The 23,110-nt window shown below is 45.7% G+C and overlaps 1 long non-coding RNA gene across 1 annotated transcript in view; it reads left to right on the top strand.

Moving 5' to 3' along the window:
• Window positions 1-8,199: 8,199 nt before the first annotated feature.
• The window catches only part of LOC145359129 (uncharacterized), a 48,970-nt gene continuing 34,059 nt past the window's right edge, over window positions 8,200-23,110 (top strand). Inside the window, exons 1-2 of the long non-coding RNA XR_013889549.1 lie at window positions 8,200-8,296; window positions 10,996-11,076. This is a non-coding gene — a long non-coding RNA (uncharacterized LOC145359129). The remainder of the gene's footprint in view (window positions 8,297-10,995; window positions 11,077-23,110) is intronic.

Genomic DNA, 23,110 nt, shown 5'->3' on the forward strand with positions numbered 1-23,110 from the left:
TTCCCGGCTTGAGTCACTGTCTGTGTGGAGTTTGCACCTTCTCCCCGTGTCTGCATGGGTTTCCTCCCACAGTCCGAAAGGCTGTGCTGGTTAGGTGCATTGGCCATGCTAAATTCTCCCTCTTTGCACCCAAACAGCTGCTGGAGTGCGGGACTAGGGGATTTTCACAGTAACTTCACTGCAGTATTAATGTAAGTCTACTTGTGACACTAATAAATAAACTTTAAACATTTCACAAACAGGAGCGGATCCAGATCAGAAACAGGAGCAATCAACTCAGGGACAGGAGGAGATTCAGCACAGAACGACAGTGATTCACACTGCTGCTTCACAGCGCCAGGGACCCGGGTTCAATTCCCAGCTTGGGTCACTATCTGTGTGGAGTTTGTACATCCTCCCTGTGTCTGCATGGGTTTCCTCCCACAGACTGAAAGGCTGTGCTGGTTCGGAGGATTGGCCGTGCTAAATTCTCCCTCAGTGTACCCGGAGTGTGGGGACTAGGGGATTTTCACAGTAACTTCATTGCAGTGTTAACGTGAGCCTACTTGTGACACTAATAAATAAACTTTAAACTTTTCACAAACAGGAGCAGATCCAGATCAGAAACAGGGGCAATCAACTCAGGGATGGAAGGAGATTCAGCACAGAACGACAGTGATTCACACTGCTGCTTCACAGCGCCAGGGACCCGGGTTTGATTCCCGGCTTGAGTCACTGTCTGTGTGCAGTCTGCACGTTCTCCTCGTGTCTACATGGATTTCCTCCCACAGTCCAAAAGACTGTGCCAGTTTGGCGGATTGGCCATGCTAAATTCTCCGTCAGTGTACCCGGACAGGCGCCGGAGTGTGGCAACTAGGGGATTTTCACAGTAACTTCATTGCAATGTTACGTGAGCCTACTTGTGACACTAATAAATAAACTTGTCACAAACAGGAGCAGATCCAGATCAGAAACAGGAACAATCAACTCAGGGACTGGAGGACACTCAGCACAGAGCAATGCAGTGGTTGGCACTGTTGCTTCACAGCGCCAGGGACCTGGGTTCAATCCCCGGCTTGGGTCACTGTCTATGTGGAGTTTTGCACATTCTCCCCGTGTCTGCATGGGTTTCCTCCCACAGACCGAAAGACTGTGCTGGTTCGGTGGATTGGCCATGCTAAATTCTCCCTCAGTGTACCCAGAGTGTGGGGACTAGGGAATTTTCACAGTAACTTCATTGCAGTGTTAACGTGAGCCTACTTGTGACACTAATAAATAAACTTTAAACTTTTCACAAACAGGAGCAGATCCAGATCAGAAACAAGGGCAATCAACTCAGGGACAGGAGGGGATTCAGCACAGAGCGACACAGTGATTCACACTGCTGCTTCACAGTGCCAGGGACCCAGGTTCGATTCTCGGCTTGGGTCACTGTCTATGTGGAGTATGCACATTCTCCCCATGTCTGCATGGGTTTCCTCCCACAGTCCAAAAGGCGTGCTGGTTAGATGCATTGGCCATGCTAAATTCTCCCTCAGTGTACCCGGACAGGCGCCAGAGTGTGGCAACTAGGGGATTTTCACAGTAACTTCATTGCAGTGTTAATATCAGCCTACTTGTGACACTAATAAATAAACTTTAAACTTTTCACAAAGAGGAGCAGATCCAGATCAGAAACAGGGGCAATCAATTCAGGGACTGGAGGACATTCAGCACAGAGCGACACAGTGGTTGGCACTGTTGCTTCACTGTGCCAGGGTTCAATTCCCAGCTTGGGTCACTGTCTGTGTGGAGTTTGATGTGGAGATGCCGGCGTTGGATGGGGGTAAACACAGTAAGAAGTCTCACAACACCAGGTTAAAGTCCAAAGGTTTATTTGGTAGCAAACACCACTAGCTTTTGGATCGCCGCTCCTTCGTCAGGTGAGTGCTCACTCATCTGACAAAGGAGCAGCAAGAGCTCCAAAAGCTAGTGGCATTTGCTACCAAATAAACCTGTTGGACTTTAACCTGATGTTGTAAGACTTCTTACTGTTTGGAGTTTGGCTATGGGTTTCCTCCAGGTGCTCTGGTTTCCTTCGACAGTCCAGAGATGTGCAGGTTGGGTTGATTGGCCGTGTTAAATTGCTCCTTAGTATCCCAGGCTGTGTAGGTTAGAGAGATTGGGGAGGGCAAATAATGAGAGGTTACAGAGTTAAAACCTTCTGTTATACATTTGGAGAGACGTTGGCCAGAATCTTACCACCATTCACGCCAATGGGATTTTCCCATCCCGCCGCAGGGAACATCAATCTGGCTGGCCTCCAAATTCTCTGACCTCGCTGCAGCAAGAGCATGGGTGACGCAGTAGCATGGTGGTTAGCACTGCTACCTCACAGCGCCAGGGACCCGGGTTCAATTCCCAGCTTGGGTCACTATCTGTGCAGAGTCTGCATGTTCTCTCCGTGTCTGTGTGGGTTTCCTCCAGGTGCTCCAGTTTCCTCCCACATTCTAAAAGACTGGGGGCACAAGGGGAATTTCACAGTAACCTCATGGCAGCGTTAATGTAAGCCTTACTTATGACTAATAAATAAACTTTACAGAGACGGGAACCGATCCAGATCCAGTTCAGGAACAAGAGCAAATCCAGATCCAGCTCGGGGACTGCTGCAGATCCAGCTCAGGCAGCTCCACATTGAGACTTATCTCCAGCCCAGGCTTCAGAGAGCCTGTTCTGTTATTACAACAATTGTAGCCATTGCAATATGCATTGATGTAATAATTAATTTACACAAAACTTTGGGCATAACTCTAAAAACATAGCACCGAAGCAAAAGATTGTGAATGCTGTAAGTTAAAAAATACTGAACACACACAGCAGCTTTGGCAGAATGTGTGAAAAGTGGGCAGTAACCTATCCCTGTATCCCCACATATTTATCCCACTCATTCTCACTCCCCCCATTCCTGCGTGGCTTTCCTCCGGATGTTCCAGTTTCCTCTCACAGTCTGAAAGACGTGCTGAGTGGCACAGTGATTAGCATTGCTGCCTCACTGTGCCAGGGACCCAGGTTCGATTCTGGCTTCGGGTCACTGTCTGTGTGGAATTTGCACATTCTCCCCATGTCTTCAAGGGTTTCCTCTGGTTTCCTCCCACAGTTGAAAGACGTGCAGGTTAGATGGATTGGCCATGCTAAATTGATCCTTCGTGTCAGAGGGATCAGCAAAGTAAATATGTGAAGTCATTGGAATACAGCCTGGGTGGGATTGCTGTTGGTGCAGGTTTGATGGGCCGAATGGCCTCTTTCTGCACTGTAGGGATTCTAGGAGTGAGTGTTTCCAATCAATTAAACATCATCAGAGCTAATTCTTTCTCAACAGTTTAGAAATTTTCTAACACATAGTTCTGCAACATTGTGAACATTTTAATGCCACATTTCTCAGTGAGATATTGTTAGAGCAAGCTTTCTAGAGGCGCAAGATACCAAAAGACAGCAATCTCCCGATATCCATCTTTAACTGCACTTGTGTGGTCATCAGAAGTTGCCGTCCAATTTACCTTTCAATAAATATCAGTAAATCGAAAGCCTCACCATTATTTTCATTGCATAATCCAGGCTAACAAGACGGCTGACCAAACACTTGGTCAAAATGATAGGTTTTAAGGACATTCTTAGGCAAGAGGCCTAAGCAGAAGCCCAGAAAGAATGGGAATTCCAGAGTTTAATGTTATATTCCAGGAAGCAGGACAATGAAAAGCATAGAACTGAACAAATCTTTAACATTTTAATAGCCTTTATTTACAAGAGTTCCACAAGATAATGATGCACCTCCTAACCCAACAAGTGTAATTTGAGTTTATTCAGTAGAGGGACACAAGTAAATCCCTGGTTACTGCCCATCATCTGCATATATTCAAAGAAAAGTTAATATACAATTAACTCAGAGGATCTTGACAGCTGAAGGCATGGCTGCCAAATGTGGGATGATAAGAGGCCAGTATTAGTGGAATTAGTAGAGGATTGTAAGAATTGGGGATGTACCACACACAAATATACATATATACCTTATACCGGCAACCACTTTCCGTCAATTAATTCCACCTTCGAAATGGAAATAGCCTATATAATCTTGTCACACCATGATTTCATCTGAATCATGTCCCATGCACTGGAGGCCCTAAAGGGTCATCACAAATGGGAGGGTCTAATTAAACCTAACAGGTTTCCATTGGCAGTTTCCATTATAATGGCAGATATAAGAATTATTGTGGTAAATTAACATAGTGTGCAGCAGTTTTACTGCCAAGGATAGAGGGTTAGCGAGTCAAAAGATGACATCATCTCAGCAACCCAAAATAATCCCATGTATCTTCAGTTTTAACCCTACTCATCTGCATGTGAATGGGAGCCCCCTTGGAGCTGTTGGGTAAGTAACTAAAATATATAAAGAAGCACTTCACTTCAGCTTTAATTGCCAGCGCATGAGTTTCCTGAGTTCTGTAGAACTCACCAGGACCAAAGCAGTGAGAGAATTATAGAATCTCGACACTACAGAAGGAGGCCATTCAGCCCATCATGTCTGTGCTGACAGTCTGAAAGACCATCCTACCCAAGCCCATACCTGCAACATTGCACATTTACCATGGTTAATCCACCTAACCTATACATCTTTGGACACTAATGAGAAATTCAGCATGGCCAAACCACCTAACCTGCACATTAGCACTACAGCCTCACAGTGCCAAGGACCCAAATTCGGTTCCAGCCTCTGATGACTGTGTGGAGTTTGCACATTCTTCCCATGTCTGTCTGAGTTTCTTCCAGGTGCTCCGTTTTCCTCCCACGGTCCAAAGATGTGCAAGATAGGTTGATTGGCCATGCCAACATTTACCCTTAGTGTCCCAAGCCATATAGATTGGTGGGGTGGGGGTAGATGTGTGGGGTTGCCAGGATGGGGCAGGTGAGGGCTGTTGTGCCTGGGGAAGATGCTCTATTGGAGAGTTCATGGACTCAACGGGCTGAGTGGCCTCCTTCTGCACTGTGGGGTAATACCAGCTGCCAGCTGTTTTCTCCTCAACCACATGCCACTGCACAGGGCAGCAGTGATGGACATCAAGATCCAGCTGGGAGGAGGTAAGACTGCATAACAGGGGATCAGCGCCCTAGACCTGTGTGAGCACCGGTGCCTTAGGAGGCCCAGGCTTTCTTAGTAGCTCATTGTTGATGTCTGCAGCCTCCAGCGACAAGATCTCCTTCCCAGTGGGCCAGGCTTAAATGCATTGCAAGTTGCCACCAAGGTGGCTATCACTAGGGGAGTCAGCCCTGCTATTACTCCACCTCCTGACCACGACAAGCATCATCCCACGTCAGTCCCTCAGATAGCAAAGCAGGTGAGAGTCAGAGATCGGGGTGGGGGGGGTGTGGTGGGCTTGCAGGTGGGAGTGGTGGCAACCATATAGATATAGATCTCCCCATTCCTGGGGTTTTTGAAGTCCCGCAAATTAATGTACTGTTTAACATTCGAAAGCCGCCACAGTCCATTTAAGTAGAAATCCTTCCTTTGGCACATTCTGCATGTCATCCTGCCCACCCTCTCTGATTGGACAGAGAATTCGGAAGCAGGATGTAAATGTCCTGGTTGAGTTAAAGAGTCAGAGGATAGTCCACTGACAAAACAACAGGGTTTCTGACCCCGTAGCTGATCCCTCTGCTGTGTTTAAATAAAATTTTATTCAATTACAATTAAAATATAGGGGTGAATTACAATTATCTCCACCATCTGACCTGCTTCCCTCAAAGGTATGTAAGCATGATTGCTGAGTTTAAAGTCTTCATTCACCATGTGGAATTCTAGAATCCTACAGTGCAGAAGGAGGCTATTCAGCCCATCAAGTCCGCACCATCCAGATCCCATCCCCATACATTTACCCTAGCTAGTCAGCCTAACATTAAGGGGCAAATTAGCATGGCCAATCCATCTAATTTGCACATCTTTGGACTGTGGGAGAAAATCAGAGCGCCCAGAGGAAACCCACACAGACACAGGAAGAATGTGCAAACTCCATACAGGTAGTGACCCAAGCCGGGAATCAAACCCAGGTCCCTGGCGCTGTGAAGCAGCAGTGCTAACCACTGTGCCATCATGCTGCTCCATGAAATTCCATGAAAGGTTACTAGTTATGTATAAGTATGAGATCAGTTTAGCTCAGTTGGTTGGACAGTTTTTTCATGATGCAGAGCAAAACCAACAGCGTGGGTTCAATTCCTGTACCGGCTGAGGTTATTCATGAGGGCCCCGTCTTCTCAACCCTGCCCATTGCCTGAGGTGTGGTGATCCTCAGGTTGGATCACCCACCAGTCACAATCCATGGTCATCTGGAACTGTTGTGACTCAACCTTTACAAGTATGGGATCTTTTGCTGTTTGTTAAATGGAGGCAGTGGCCATTTGAAACTACATCAAACGCCTGTGATAACAATGCCTGTGCTACAGAGAATCCTTTATCATCCAACCAACTCTACTGTTCCACTTGCTATCAAGCTTCCAATTAATAATACTATAAAATAGCTATAATATCAAAATGTATGGTCTACGCTCTATCTCTGCAATCAAGTCCAATTAATCCTGCCAACCAGTGACAGTTGAAATGAAGACTAGATTCCTCCCATTGACATTGCCATGGAAGATTAGTTATTATCTATAACACGATGTTGCAATCTGTTTAAGATCTGAACTATTTCTTTTCCAGATATCACTAGCAACATAGCGCTGACCACTTGAAATATAACAATGTAGAAAATAAAGAAATAAAGGGGAAAAAGCACCTTTCACAACCTCAGAACATCTTGAAGTGTATGTATCAATGTAGTATGAAGCACAGAGTGATAGGGAAACAGTGTTCCGTAAGCCAAGTGATAAATTTGTGAATTTGGGGCAAGTAAGAATTAGGGTTAGAGGAAGAAGGACCCTTGTTATTTTACCTCCAGAAATTGGGAGTCTCCAGGTCAGGAGACTACCTTGCTGTTGCTGCTCTTAAGCAAATAGGCAACTAGTTAATTAATCAAATAAATAAATGAGGATAAATGTGACAGTAGTGGTGAGTTTTTTTATTTCATTCAATTTTGGCATTACTGGCTGCTGCTCTTGACCATCTCGGTGGCAACAGTTGTGAGTTTGGAAGCTGCTGTTGAAGGAGCCTTGGTGAGTTACTGTAGTGCCTCTTGTAGATGGCACACGCTGTGCTGATGGTGGAGGGAGTGAACGTTCAGAGTGGTGGATGCGGTGCCAGTCAGTGGGTTGCTTTGCCCTGGATGGTGTTGAGCTTGTTGACTGTTGGTGCAGTCATCAAGGCAAGTGGAAAATATTCTGTCACACTCCTGATTTGAGTCTTGTGCAGGCTAGGCTTGTATCCATTGGAGTTTGGAAGAGTAAGAGATGACTTGATTGAAACGTGTAAAACCCTGAGGGTCTTCACAGGATGAATGTGAAAAGAATATTTTCTCTTGTGAGAGAATTTAGAACTAGGGATCACTGTTTAAAAATAAGAGGTCATCCACTGAAAACGGAGCTAAGGTTAAAAATATTTCACTCAGAGGATTGTAAGTCTTTGGAACTTGTGGCAGCAGTCTTTGAACATTTTTAAGGCAGAGGTGGATAAATTCTTGATAGGTAAAGGGATCATAGGTATCAGGGGTATACAGGATGCAGATTTGAGTTACTCTCAGTTCGGTCATGATCTCATTACATGGTGGAGCAGGCTCTGGGGGCTGACTGGCCTATTCCTGCTCCTTAAAATCATAGAATCCCTACAGTGCAGAAGGGGGTCATTAGGCCTATCAAATCAGCACTGACCCTTACCCATCTTACCCAGATGCAAACTCCCACCTTATCTTCCTAACCCCACATGTTTACTCCAATTCCCCCTAATCTACACATCTTGGGACACTAAGGGGCAGTTTAGCATGGCCAACCCATCTAATCTGCATATCTTTGGACTGTGGGAGGAAACCAGAGCACCCGGAGGAAACCCACACAGACACGGGGAGAATGTGCAAACTCCATACAGCCAGTCACCCAAGGCCGCTATTGAATCCAGTGCTAACATTGTTCATTTGTTTGTATTTATATGGCTGGTTCAGTCCAGGTTCTGGTCAATGGTAATTTAACCTGTCTACATCTCTTTGCAGCCTCTTTGTGCCCTCCTTCCAACTTAAATTCTCAACCAACTTTGTGTTATCACCAAATCATTACTGACGGTGTCTTTGCCTCTGGATCAGAGGAGAGAAAAGGAGAAAGAAAAACGACAGGATCCTAATTCGACAAAGGAATTGCAGCAAAGGCAAGTTTCATGAAACAGAACTTTAGGTTTGGAGGTGGTGCAACAGCTGAGATGGAGGAGGGGAAACACTGCTGGAAAGGGAGTCGCTGAATATTATCAAAATAGGAGATTTGACTTGGGATGGTGAGAGATATGTGTCAGTTCGGGTGGAAAAGTGTGACGCAAAAGGAAATTAATAACTGGGAATCATTATAGACCATCTGGCCAAGAGGAGGAAACTGATATGGAATTATTTGAACAAATATGAAATGAATTGGAGAAAGGATGGAAGATAACTATGAAAGACTCTAATTATATGGATTTAAAATAGAATGGAGGAAGGGAAGGAGGCTCCTCGGAAAGGTCGTTCTGTGTAGCAATGAGAAATTGAACTGAACATAACGATGAGATATTCCACAATCCCAGTGGAAAGCAAATTCTCATGCAGTGCAGAATCGAATCAGAGCGTCCTCAAGCTCTGGTCTGCACGTATACTTCTCCTTTTATAGTGCAAGGATCACCATTCAATTGTCAGAAAGACATTACCTTCATTAATAAAAAGAAAGGGAATGTAACTCTGACAATCCATGCAAAGCACACAGCTCCGACAACAACTTTTAAAATGTACTCATTCAGGGAGGTATGGATGTCACTAGCTGGGCTAGCATTTGTTTCACATCTCTGATTGCTCTTGAAAAGTTGGTGGTGAGCTGCCTTCTGGAACTGCTGCATGTCCACATGGCGTAGGTAAATCAACAGTGCTGTTAGGAAGGGATTTGCTGGATTTTAACTCAGTGACAGTGAAAGAACGGCGAGATAATTCCAAGTCACAATTGGAGGGGAACTTGCAAGTGATTGTGTTCTCATAGATCCGCTGTCCTTGTTCTTCCAGATTGGAGGAATTGTTCCATGCAGAATCTCCCATTCAAACTTACCTGTTTGACTGGGATTTTGAAAACTGGCCCCAGGTGCCACACAAAGAAGCTTCATGAGTCACAGTAAGAAGTCTCACAACACCAGGTTAAAGTCCAACAGGTTTATTTGGTGGCACGAACTTTCAGAGCGTTGCCCCTTCATCAGGCGAGTCACTCAGGCCTGTCCAATGTACAGGCAGTAAAAAGTCTGACAACGTCAGGTTTCAGTCCAACCGATTTAACATTAACACAGGCCTGCTGTGACTCATGAAGTGGAGTTGCTGGCATTGGACTGATGAATGGTGGGGCAGGCTCGAAGGGCTAGATGGCCTACTCCTGCTCCTATTTCTTATGTTCTTATGTAAGTAGTCTCACAACACCAGGTTAAAGTCCAACAGGTTTGTTTGGTAGTACTAGCTTTCAGAGCATTGCCTCTTCATCAGGTGAGTGACTCAAAGCTCCAAAAGCTCGTGCTACCAAATAAACTTGTTGGACTTTAACTGTGACTCATGAAGCCTCTTTGTGTGGCATTTGGTGCCAGTTTTCAAAATCCCAGTCAAACAGATAAGTTGGAATGGGAGATTTTGCGTGGAACAACTCATCCAATCACAAGCCAGTTCTCCCCCACATTTGCAGCGTTAGGCTCACTCGTGCCCAGGAGCGGAGAACCAAAGGGTGGGAAACTTATGGCTGAGGATCCCAGGAATGGCGGGAGTGGACCTGGGTAAGATGCTCTGACTGAAAGTTGGTACAGACTCAATGGACCATATGGCCTCCTTCTGCACTGTGGGGATTTTATGATTCATTCTATTCTATGAACATAATGTCCTCCAATATCTGCGGTGGATTGAAAATATCCAGTGGGAAACAATAGTTCAGATTGATGGCATAATTTGTACTACCAATAATAGTCAAATCCTGATTTTTAATGTTATCTTTTGAATAAATCCAGTAAACATATCCTCCCTAGGAATTAAGCTCGATAAAAATAAATCTTAGATTTGTTCTGTTCTGAAGAAAACCAGTAACACCCATAACTTCCAGGCTCTGGAGCATCACAACTGTCCAAAGATGTGGTGGGGATTCCTACCCTTCCCAGAGGTCCCCAAGTAAGGATTGCCTGGAAATTGCCTGGGCTGTTGCATTCAGATTCGTCAAAAAGTACAATTTAAATTGCGGTGTTTGAATGGTTCCAACTGTCTTACAGGAGTAGTTACCCTGGAGAAGTTAGAAAAAATAAAATCACTTCTGACTCCTGAATAACTGTATTGAGCCCCAATTCTGACCCCCCATGGATTTCCCTAATCTGCCGACCATCACCTCCAACCACCCAGCCCCATTCCCCTCCCCACTGACACCCTCCTCAACAATTCAACCGTCCCCCCGAACAGCTGATCCATACCACCTCCACTGACCATCCAACATCCCCCACTGATCATCAGACATTCCCCTTACAAAATAACACCCTCTCCAACCAATCCGACAGATCACCCCCTGAATGTCTTCCTGAACATCTGTCCGCCCCCCCCCCCCTTCCATAATCCTGCCCCCTTATCTTGCAAACAGTTAATGCCATAAAAATAGGGATGTGGGCTTCCTTACCTCCGACTCTGCAGCCCTCGACTGAAAGCCTCAGGATCGTGTTGCCCTCCACACTTCTCGTCCGGCCTAAATTGGAATGTCGGACATGAAAGGTTCAGTTGGAGTTCTAGATAAATAATTGAGCGGAGTGACAATCCCACTCCGATTGCCACTGCAGGGATGTTCAGGCCTATCAGACTCAAAACTCTCTTTCTTTCTCCACAGATGCCGCCAGACCTGCTGGATGTTTCCAGCTCTTCCTGTTTTTATTTCAAATCTCCAGCATTCGCAGCATTTTGCTTTTAGGTAAGATTTAGCTGTGAGCAATCAGTCCAAGCAAATCCATCTTCCTTAAATCTTCAATTTAAATCTTTACCAATGAAAAGTATACTACGAAAAATAATATCTACATCTGGGGGTGTCTATTATAAACTAATTGACAGAGAGTGGTCGCCAGCATTTATTGTTCATGGCCTACATGCTGTGTTGCAACCATTCTATGATTCTACTGCTAGGATGTTCAAAGACAAACAAATCTTTTACCATCTAGCAATTCCTATGTTCCTTAAAGATTGGAAAAACATTTTTTATTCATTCGTGGGACATGGGTGTCACTGGCTGGCCAAATTTATTGCCCATCCCTAGTTGCCCGAGGGCTGTTGAGAGTCAACCACATTGCTGTGGCTCTGGAGTCACATGTAGGCCAGACCAGGTAAGGACAGCAGATTTCCTTCCCTAAAGGACATTTGTGAACCAGATGGGTTTTTCCAACAGCCGACAATGGTTTCATGACCATTAGTAGATTATTAATTCCATTATATGCACGAAAAGGACAATAAATTAAAATGTTTAAAAGAAGAATAAGTATTTCCCTGGGAACCCAGCGGTGTGGCAAAATTGTTGGAAATTCAAATTAAAAAATGGTGAGCTGCTTGTCTGACGAGCTGGCAAACTGACTCGATTCACAATGACCCAGCTCGCTTCCTATGTTCTTAATCCATGCCTTCAACTGGCTGAAAAACAGGACTTTGGAGAGAATGAAACCTGCCCTCCGTTCCCAAACACCGGCAATTGCCGGGAGACATTTAGCAGAGTAGTGGTCTTCCCACTGAGCACCACAGCATCTATGCGTATCCAGCACCAATTTTTTGGCGTCATCAGCTCTGCACCGTGGAGCTGATTTCCATATTTACATTTGAATTGAAATCCCATTAGCTAGCCTGGGACTGAACTTTCCAGGCCCGCTAGCATCTCCTCACCCCTCTCCCCCCACCATCCCCCAACCCCCACCACCAGGAGTGGTTCACTCCAGCGGGGTTTACTCCTGCTCCCCACTAACGGGGAGCTGGCGGCCAAATCGCTGTAGGGAAGAGAGACCATTGAGGCTTCATCAGTAAGTCATGGGTAATGGGGAGAGTTCCCCCTGGGCAGTGCCAGCCTGGCCTGGCATTGTCCAATTAACAATGCCTAAGGGGCACCTTGGCACTGTCCACTGGAGATCAGGCAGTGCCGAGGGAGTGCAGCCGCGGGGTGGGGGGGGAGGCAATTGGTGGAGTTGGGCGGGGTTCCACTGCTACTCTGCAGTCGGGATCAGTGGCAGAGGGAGGGAAAGGCTGATCAGGGCTGATCATTCGGAGGGGGGGGGGGGGGGGGGGGGGGGAGGGGGTGCAGGGGTGGGTGGTGTGGAGGGGTGTGTGGGGCCTGCAGGGGAGGTAGGGAGGGACATCGGATTGGTCAGCGATTGGGATTTGGGAGGTCGGAAGGCCAGTGATGATGGGTTACTGTGCTGGCCAGCGATCGGGGAGTGGGGGGGGTCAGAAAGACAGCAATGTGGGGTTGCTGTGCTGGCCAGTGATTGGGAGGTGGGGGCTGGAAGGACGAACGTTACAGGGTTGCGGGGCTGGCCAGCTATCGGGAGGCAGGTAGTGCAGGGTGACTGCGCATGCGCCGATATCATCTCTGACAGATCGGCGCATGTGTAGTGACCCACTCAGCACTATGCTGCTGGACTCTCCAGCGGGAATAGCTCACTGATTTTCAGTGTGAATCTCACTAGGGCACTCTGCAGGGTACAGAGTGTGGGAGATTCATTCTGAAAATCCCACTCTAAAAACCAGCAGGAGTCACTCCAGTTTTTACACAAATTCGGCACTTCGAATTTCTTTGGGAGAATCCCAACCATTGCGTTTACTTGGCAAGGAAAATGTTTAAATTCTAGAGAGAGACAGGTTTCTGTTCCAGACTCTCTGTAAAACCAGTATCTGACTCTGCAGAGGATGCTGGTGAGTGGATAACACTGAATGCACCACAGAAATATATTGACACAAGAATCGTCACATTGATAAGTCAACCTTTGGAATTGTTGTTGCCTAATTGAGTTAGTGTACCAATTGTGCAGGGCACATTTTTAATCATAAATAATCTGTATTGTTTGTGATTTATCAGCAGATATTTTTCTGGTTTACTCCAAAACTGGGCTGGTCAGCTATATTCATGTGACATGGGGCAGCACGATGGCACATGGTTAGCACTGCTACCTCAAGCACCAGGGATCCGGGTTCAATTCCAACCCGGTCAATTGGGTGACTGTGTGTAGTTTGTACGTTTTTCCTTGTGTCTGTGTGGGTTTCTTCCGGATGCTCTGGTTTCCTCCCACGCTCCAAAGATGTGTAGGTGAAGTGGATTGGCCATGCTGAATTGCCCCTTAAAGTCCCAAGTCACTCACCTGATGAAGGGGCAGCACTCCAAAAGCTTGTGCTATCAAATAAACCCGTTGGATTTTAACCTGGTTTTTGAGACTTGTTACTGTGCCCAACCCAGTCCAATGCATCCCCACACCAAGATGAGTAAGTTAGGTGGATTAGTGGCATATATATGTGGGGTTACAGAGATAGGGGCTGGATAAGATGCTGTATCAGAGGGAGTCAGTGTAGAGCAGATGGGCTAAATAACTTTCTTCTGCACTGCACTGTAGCAATTTGTTGACTTCATGTCTCTGTGATTACAGTGCTGTCACATGTTTTGAAACAAGCTGGAACATCCAACTGTCTACGAGGTCAGTGAAAGTACACAGGCCTTGTATGGCCTGGTTATTGCCATCATTCCATCAGTGCAGAGCTCCCCATGACCCTCCCTTGTCTGCCTGCCTCCTAGAGCTGAATTCAATATCATTCATAGCTTAGAATCATAGAATCCCCACAGTGCAGAAGGGGGAGCATTTGGCCCATTGAGTCTGCACTGACTCTCCGGCACTCCCTATCCCCGTAATCACAAGTATTTACCCCACTAATCCCCCTAACCTACACATCTTGGGACACTAAGCGGCAATTTAGCATGGCCAAACCACCTAACCTGCAAATTTTTGGAGTGTGGGAGGAAACCGGAGCACCCAGAGGAAACCCACACAGACACAGGAAGAATGTGCAGTCTTCACACAGTGACCCAAGGCTGGAATCAAGCCTGGTTCCCTGGTGCTGTAAGGTAGCAGTGCTAACCACTGTGCCACCGTGCTGTCCCCTGTCACATGAATATAGCTGACCAGCCCAGCTTTGGAGTAAACCAGAAAAATATCTGCTTATAAAACACAAGCAATATGGATTATTTATAATTAAAAACATACCCTGTATAAAGATACACTAACTCAGTTAGGCAACAACAATTCCAAAGGGTTGACTTATCATTGTGACAATTCCAAGGCTAGAATCGAACCTGGGTCCAAGGCATTGTCAGGCAGCCATACTAACCACTGTGTCATCGTGCTTCTTAAACATAGGCTGCATTTTTAAAAGAGAAGTGAATTGTGTGACCTGGGAAAGAACGAAGAATGCACAACCTTGTTAGAGAACATTCGCTGAGGATTTTGATTGGCACACTGAAGGTCTGGATGGAGGAGTTGTCTTCTCCATAACAAGCAAGTCATTTGGGTCACTGCCCAGTGTTGAAGAAATAAGATGGACCTCCTGAAAGGGAAGATGGATCTCCAGGAACACACAGAGGGCACCAGTGGAAGATCCAGCGGGAAATTCATGCCAACATAACACCGATTTTTGAACTCCCGCCGAATTCTCCTCTATCCGCCCGCCATTTAATCCACCAGTGGACTTATGGGAGAATTCTGCCCCTAGTGTTAGAAAGATGAACTACAAAGGCATTACATAATAAACCAAAACCCTTCAGTTCCAAAGAGGCCTATACGGGAAGTATATCACATAGGCAACAGACTAGAGAAAAGAAACCAGCGACAACATTATCCGATACAAAAAGAGAGCACAAATTCAAGATGGTGAAAGGTTAAAAACGGGATGTGTTTCTCCACACAGAGGATGATTCACAGCTGGAATGGGCTTCTACGGATAATGGCTGAGGCCAGGACACTGAAGTCAGTTAAGAAACAGCCATGACAGTTAAGAGGGTTGATATTCTGAAAGGATCAGATCAGTTGGGTTGAAAGGTCTTCTTTATCTGAACCTATTGTGTGATCTTATGTTCCCATCCACATTCCCACAGTATTGGAGCAATAGTTTCCAGCAATACTGAGGTGATGTTCCTCTTGATCATTCCTTGCCTCCTCCTTTCTAGACTTCCTTTAAGCATCAAATGAAGGAACTATGGCCTGTGCAGAAAAAAACTGTTCTCTCTAGATACCCTATCAATACAACTTGTGTGGGGGGTTGAATGCCAAAGAAAACATGTGTAAATGCTTACTGAAACAGTTTAGTTTGGAAATAGCGCATGAGGGTGGGGAGAGCTCAGAAATGTCATGGAATGTGTCCAAATCTGCCGGAAAGAAGCCGTGTATGCCCAGCTCACCCCGAGTGTCATGGAATTTCCTGCAACTCAGCTGAAAATACAACGAGGAAATTTTCTCCACTATTTCCAGTTGACGAGGGATGTTCAGTGGGAGGAGTGGGGAGTTGATTTTATAATTGTGATTGCAGATTCACAAACCTGAAACTAATCCGGAAAAGCAAGTCATTAATCATTGAGTGGGAATAGAAGCATTGAATGAAATGCTGTGTGCCCGTAACTATTTCCATCTGCTAATTAATTAACAGAAGGGATGGGATGTTACAGTGTGAGTCCCCTTCCCAATGGCATATTTTCTGATGGTGGAGACTGTAGTAAGTCTTCAGAGGCAGAAGTCCCTTCTCCAGAATTCCTTTATTTACAATTCCAATAACAGTGCACAGAGTGCTATCAGTCAGCAGTCTACCTTCAGGAGTGTCAGAGGAACTGACACTCCTGATTAGATACAAGGAAAAGACTCCCTCTTTGGCCCATCAATTGACTCCTTAATCAGGGGAGTTCATATTCCAATAGGTCAACCTCTTTGAAGTCATTACAGAGACAAACCACCAGTGGCCAGGGATCTTCAAGTCCTGCCAATATTTATTGGGGTTTGTGTGGTCCCCGTCACCTGCCATCAGGGAATGCACTGTGGATAGAGCCACCATTGACGGGACTGGAAGATCCTGCTAGTGGAAAGGACTGGAATATCAGGTCTTTGGCCAAGGTCCTTTTATTATTTTGTGGGGAATATTGTGTTCCATATGAAAAGACCAAAAACCAGAAGCTTCTGGCCTTTGTTGCTGCTACCTACTAGTTACTCTGATAGTTTATACTAAACTGAGAACCTCTTTAATCTATTAAGTTGACTTATAAAAACTTCAAAGGGAGCCTGAATCTCTGGCCAACAGCCCGCAACGCCCAAATAATTTGAAGTCACTGCTGCTTGATGAGGCTGTGAGGGGGATTACATAGCAACAGGAATAGGCTAGTCAGTCCTTCAAACTTGTCCTTCTTTCTTCACTGATTGGAGTGATATCTGGCACAAAGGAAGGTCGTTGTGCCGTTGGAGGTCAGTCATCTCAGCTCCAGAACATCACTGTAGGTGTCCCTCAGGGTAGTGTCCATGGCCCAACCATCTTCAACTGCTTCAGCAACGACCCTACTTCCGTCATAAGGTCAGAGTGAAGAGGTTCACTGATGATTGCACCATTCGCAACTCCTCAGTTATTGAAGCAGTCCATGCTCAAATGCAGCAAGACTTAGACTTAGGCTGACAAGTAACATTTGTGCCACACAAGTACCAGGCAATGACCATCTCCAACATGGGAGGATCTCGCCATTGGCCATGACATTCAATGCCATTACCATCACTGAATCCCCCACTATCAATATCCTAGGGGATTCCGTTAAGCAGAAACTGAACTGGGCAAGCCATATAAATACTGTGGCTACAAGAGCAGATCAAAGGCTAGGAATCCTGTGGCAATTAGCTCACTTCCTAACTCCCCTGTTCACTGTCAACAAAACTTAAGTCAGAAGTATGATGGAATACTCTCCATTTGCCTGGATGAATGCAGCTCCAACAATACCCCACCCTTGATGGCGGCGCGGGCTCGTTGGGCCGAAGGGCCTGTTTCCCGTGCCGGGTTGTTCTTTGTTCTTGATACCATCCAGGATAAAGCACCCTTCTTGATTGGCATCCTACCCACAAACATTCACTCCTTACACCATTAACACACAATGGCAGCCGTGTGTATCATCTACAAGATACACTGCAGGAACTCACCAAGGCTTCCTAGATAGCACCTTCCAAACTCATGACCATCGAGAAGGACAAGGGCTGCAGATATATTGGAAAACAACCACCTGGATCTCCTCCAAGCCACTTCCCATCCTGACTTGGGAGTAACTTGCTGTTCCTTCACTGTTATTGGGTCAAAATCCCGGAACTCCCACTCTAACAGCGCTGTGGATATACCGAGACCACACATACTGTTCAAAAGTACAGCTCATCACCACCTTCTCAAGGGCAATTAAAGATGGACAATAAATGCTGGCCTAGCCAGTTATACCCACATCCCACGGATGAATAAAAAAATAGGAACAGCGGTGCACTGGTCAGTCCATTAAATCTTTTACAAAGGAGCAGGAGTAAGCTGGTTAGCATCTTCCACCCTAACTCCATTTACCCGCTTAGTTTGAAATCCCATGATACTATTAGCCATTAAAAACCCATCAATCCCAAGTCTGTAAAATATTAATTAACTGCCAGCATCCACAGCTTTTTAGGGAGAGAGAATTCTGGACTTACACTACACTCTGTATAAAGATGTGGTATCCCCTAAATAGCCTTGCTGTAACTTACAGATATCGCCTCTCCCCCCCGCCACTCCCCACACCTCCACACCTCCACATTCTGGGTTTCCCTCAGCAGTGGAAATAGATTATATCTTCCTGATTGAAAGTTTTTATAATCTGAAAGACCTTGATTGGATCACCCTGTAATCATCACAAAGCAAGATATTAGAAGCCAGATTTATGTGACCTACCTTCACAGTTTAACCCTTTATTAAGTTTAAGTTTATCTAATAGTGTCACAAGTAGGCTTACATTAACACTGCAGTGAAATTACTGTGAAAATCCCCTAGTTGCCATATTCAAACACCTGTTCGGGTACACTGAGGGAGAATTTAGCATGGCCAATGTACCTAACCAACATGTCTTTCAGACTGTGGGAGGAAACCAGAGCACCCAGAGGAAACCCATGCACACATGCGGAGAACGTGCAGACTCCACACAGACAGTGACCCAATCCAGGAATCGAACCTGGGTCCCTGACGATGCAAGGCAACAGCGCTAACCACTGTGCCACCATTGAATTTCAATTGTCCATGAGGCAGGATATGAAATCCGCACTGTCAGAAGGCGTGCCAGTGTTCCAATGCATTTGGGAGTCATTGCTGTTTTCAAAGCAAGGGTGTGAGGGATAAGAGGAGTTTGGAAACTGCTTGCCTCAGATTAATTTCCTGTTAAGTTTCTTGAGGAACTTGTTGATGGGTTGGGGAGAGTCAGAAGGTGATTTCCAAATCACAGAATCTTAGAATCCCTACAGTGCAGAAGGAGGCCATTCAGCCCATCAAGTCTGCACCTACAACAATCCCACCCAGGCCCTATTCCAGTAACTCCATATATTTAGCCTGCCAATCCCCAACACTAAGAGGCAATTTAGCTTGGCCAATCCACCTCACCTACACATTTTTGGAGTGTGGGAGGAAACCGGAGCACCCAGAGGAAACCCACACAGATACAGGGAGAATGTGCAAACTCCACACAGACAGTGACCCAAGGTCAGAATTGAACCTGGGTCCCTGGCGCTGTGAGACAGCTGTGCTAACCACTGTGGCACTGTGCCAGATCAGCAAAATCCAAACAGCTTCAGTGCATGGCAGTCCGATGCAAGATGGGGATCCATCTAGTGATGTTTATGCTGAAGAAGGTTTTTGGCAAAAATGGTTACTCTGTTAGAGTGGGCCTATTGCTACCTTCTCATTGATTGTTCAGCCACTTTTGCTGGCCTTCTGATCTTCTGCTTGCCCTATTCTGCAAGGTAATGGCAACCCCAGTCACGACTGCTTTTGAGGATTTTACTTGGAATCAGCTCCTGCCTCCTGGCAGCTCTATTTACTGGGCATAGAGCTCGCTTCTGCTTTAATTAGAGGATCTACATTTCAAGATAAAGTTGTGTTGGCAGTGCAGACACAGGGCAGGGTGAGGACCCTGACATAATCAGGGCACTGAACTCCCAAGTTCCAAGAGGGGAATGGGGTTTAATCAAGATTTCACACAGTGAAGGATAGATAACTTTTGCATTTTTGTACTCCAATCACCTTGACATACAGCCTGCATCCTATTAGCCTTTTTGATTACTTCTTGGGCAGGATTTTCTGATCCCTTTTTTGGTGGTTGCCCAGTGGCAATCCTGAGCTGCACTGGTTCAGGGCCTGCTCCTCCCATTGCTCGTTAATTTAATACATGGACCCTGAAATGGAAATTAGGCCACTTATTTGGACATGAAAGGAATTTTACGCTTGTTTCAGGGAGATGCAACGGGTGCCTGTCCAAATGCCTATTTAAATATGGTACCCCGAGACTGACCAGGGATATTACGTGTTGGAACTGGGCCCCTTCACAGGCAAAGCAATGAGACCAATTTCTAGCCCATGGACCTGTTTTCTTGACGAATACAAAAAATGGTTCCTTTGGACGGGCTAGACCATTTCTCCGAGTGAAAGTCACACTTGCAGAGAACACATTTGTTAAGATAGTTGCTGGCACAGTTTTTGATTCTGTATCTGTCGTAAAGGAAAAGCCATTGGCCAGGTGCCCACGAGATGCTCTCTCAGCACTTGCAATGGATTACTCCTATTGCAAGTGCTGGACTACAAAGTCATCAGTTGCTACAATTTCCTCACAGTTTTCCTTGAATTGTTTAATATTATGATTATCTCACTTGCAAGTGTGGTCTGAGCGGACAGTAACAGGACATTGCCATTCATGTCTTGTAGTGGAGTTGTTTAGAAGCCTCTTTCTTGTTTAGTTAAATCCATAATTGACTACCTCCCGGTGGACTGGGAGGAACAGTGGGTGTGTACATTGTCCTTTCCAGCCTAGAACATATTCTGTGACATAAGCACCCATTAAACATGCCTGCCGATTGTAAATGTAGTAATCTCCACTCAACACCAGTAGACGTGGATTACAGTGCAGAACACTCAACGCAAATTACTATCAAAAAGTTAACCTTCCTCAGAGAAAGAAGTCTCTGGTTTAACCTGGTGTTGTGATGCTTCTTACTGTGCCCACCCCCATGCCAACCCTGGCATCTCCACATCATGGCTCCCTCAGAGAGATCACGTCTACTGCGGGAAATGGTTAAATAGACACTGCTGCAATAAGGCATGTTTTCCTGGAGTTCAGATCCAACATTATATTGGGTAGAGTGAGAAAAGAACAATACAGCACAGGAACAGGCCCTTCGGCCCACCAAGCCTGCGCCAATATACGGTTTCTATCCCTCTGCCATCTGCTCATGTGTCTATCAAGATGCCCCTTGAATATTACTAATGTGTCTGCTTCCACCCCCTCCACTGACAGTGTGCTCCTCTGAGTGAAAAACATTCCCCACACATGGCCCCTAAACTTACCACCTCTCACCTTAAACCTGTGCCCTCTTGTAGTTGACCCTTCCACCCTGGGAAAAAGCCTTTGACTGTCAACCCTATCTATGCCTTTCATAATTTTGTCCACTTCTATCAGGTTACCCCCTCAGCCTCCATCTTTCCAGTGAAAACAATACGAGTTTATCCAACCTCTCCTCATATCCAAAACTCTCCAGACCAGATAACATACGGGTAAACCTTCTTTGCACCCTCTCCAAATCATAGAATTCTACAGTGCAGAATGAGGCCATTCGGCCCATCGAATCTGCACTGACCATAATCCCACCCAGGCCCTATCCCCCTAACCCCATACATTTACCCAAGCTGGGCTGTGTTGACACTAAGGGGTAATGGCCAATCCACCTAACCCACACATTTTGGCATCCACGTCCTTCTGATGACCAGAACTGCACCAGACCAGAACCCCAAAAACGTGCTCTTAGGCTGATTGGTGTAACAAATTGTCCCTAAATTAGTCTTCCCTCAATCTTCCTCAATAGGCGTAGACAAAGGTCATAGGTAGAGGAGGGCACTCACAATGTTAAAATGGCGGCGCGGGCTCGTTGGGCCGATGGGCCTGTTTCCCGTGCTGTGTTGTTCTTTGTTTGCACGCAATATTCCAAATGCGGCCTAACTAAAGTTACGTGGAACTTTAGTTTGTACAATTTTGAATAGCTGGAGCTCTACTGGACAGGAGCTGTCGTCAGAGAGCTATGACACAATAGAACAGATTCTCTAACACATTCACATTTAATGAGACCTCACAGCAGTCACCAGGCCTCACACATTTACTCCTCCATCTACCTGCAGTGTACCTTATCCGTGAATGCATGGCGCAAACGCGGAATAGCCAATACAGAAAGGTGCAATTATTTCTTCAACACTGACATCCCACACAAAAGGAATGTATCCAAAATACCAACTGAGTAGCTTTTTACTGGTATTGGTAACTTAATACTTTGCCAATAATAACATGCAGTCTTTCCATTCAGAGAAACAATTTTATATTTACAAAATAAATGCTGTGGGTTGTCACATTTTGCTTTAACCTGTGGATATTTGGTGAAGTGGAATATTCTTATGAAAGCAGGTCTCATGAATGCTTAGACTGCTCTCCCTCTGACAGGAATCTCTCATTGCAGTGTCGGGTGTACACAGATCCTACTGGGTGGCTGTCAGGATAAAAGATGTTGCCATGGGAGTGCCCAACCATTTCCCCCTATTAGGAAACAAAACAAGGTACGATTGGGAAGACCCACAATGAGGAAACGTAGCTGATGAAATTGACCCTCACTCAGAGCACAAACGACCGAGAAAATTGATGCTTCGTGGAGCCAAATGAGAACCTCACAGGTTACCATTGCTGGACAGACAATGTTAAACTTTGTAAGAAGTCCGACAACACCAGGTTTAAGTCCAACCAATTTATTTGATAGTAATCTCACAAGCTTTCGGGGTTTGTCCCTTTGTCAGGTAAATGGAGAGTTCTGGCCTCAGACAGAGCATATAACAGCACAGACAGTTTACAGATTACTGATTAGATGCGCAATCTTCTTGGAGATCCTCTCCATTTGGATCCGGCAGTTTGCGGCGTCGATAGTAGTCGTGATGTGGAATGCGCAATCTTCTTGGAGATCAAAGACTTCACCATTCATCCAAACTTTAGTCCACATGGTAGCACAGTTCCAGGTGACAATCTATAAGACAGTCACTGATAAATCCAATAGGGAATTCACAAGAAACTTCTTTGCCCAACAAGTGAACCTGCAAGTGGAACTCATTCTCAGATGGAATGGTCAAGGCCAATAGCATAGATGCATTTAAGGGAAGTTGGATAGACATGAGAGATGGAAAGAAGTGTAGGTTTAGATGAAGAGATATAGGAGCTTAAACCACAGCATTAACATGTTGAGCTAAGTGGCCTGTCTCTGTGCTGTAAGTAAAGTCCAGGGAATTTTCAGAGGAGGGTGAGGAGCTGGTATTCTGTTCTGAATCTTTGGGTTGGATTACAGGCAGAGCTGCAGCCACTGTAGCAGATACCCCAGGGTCTGGCTGAAATACTTGTAACTCTTATAATACAACTCTACCCATGATCTTTTTGAGGATTGATAGGTCACTCATGGCTCTAAAATGTTAGAATCATAGAAGCCCTACAGTGTAGAAGGAGGCCATTCGGCCCATCGAGTCTGCACAGACAACAATCCCACCCAGGTCCTATCGGCACAACCGCATGTAATTACTCTGCTAATGACCCCTGACATTAAGGATCAGTTTAGCATGGTCAATCAACCTAACCCACACATGTTTGGAGTATGGGTGGAAACCAGAGCACT

Source organism: Carcharhinus amblyrhynchos, chromosome 27, assembly GCF_965287045.1.
Source record: "Carcharhinus amblyrhynchos chromosome 27, sCarAmb.v2.hapA, whole genome shotgun sequence".
Lineage (NCBI taxonomy): Eukaryota > Metazoa > Chordata > Chondrichthyes > Carcharhiniformes > Carcharhinidae > Carcharhinus > Carcharhinus amblyrhynchos.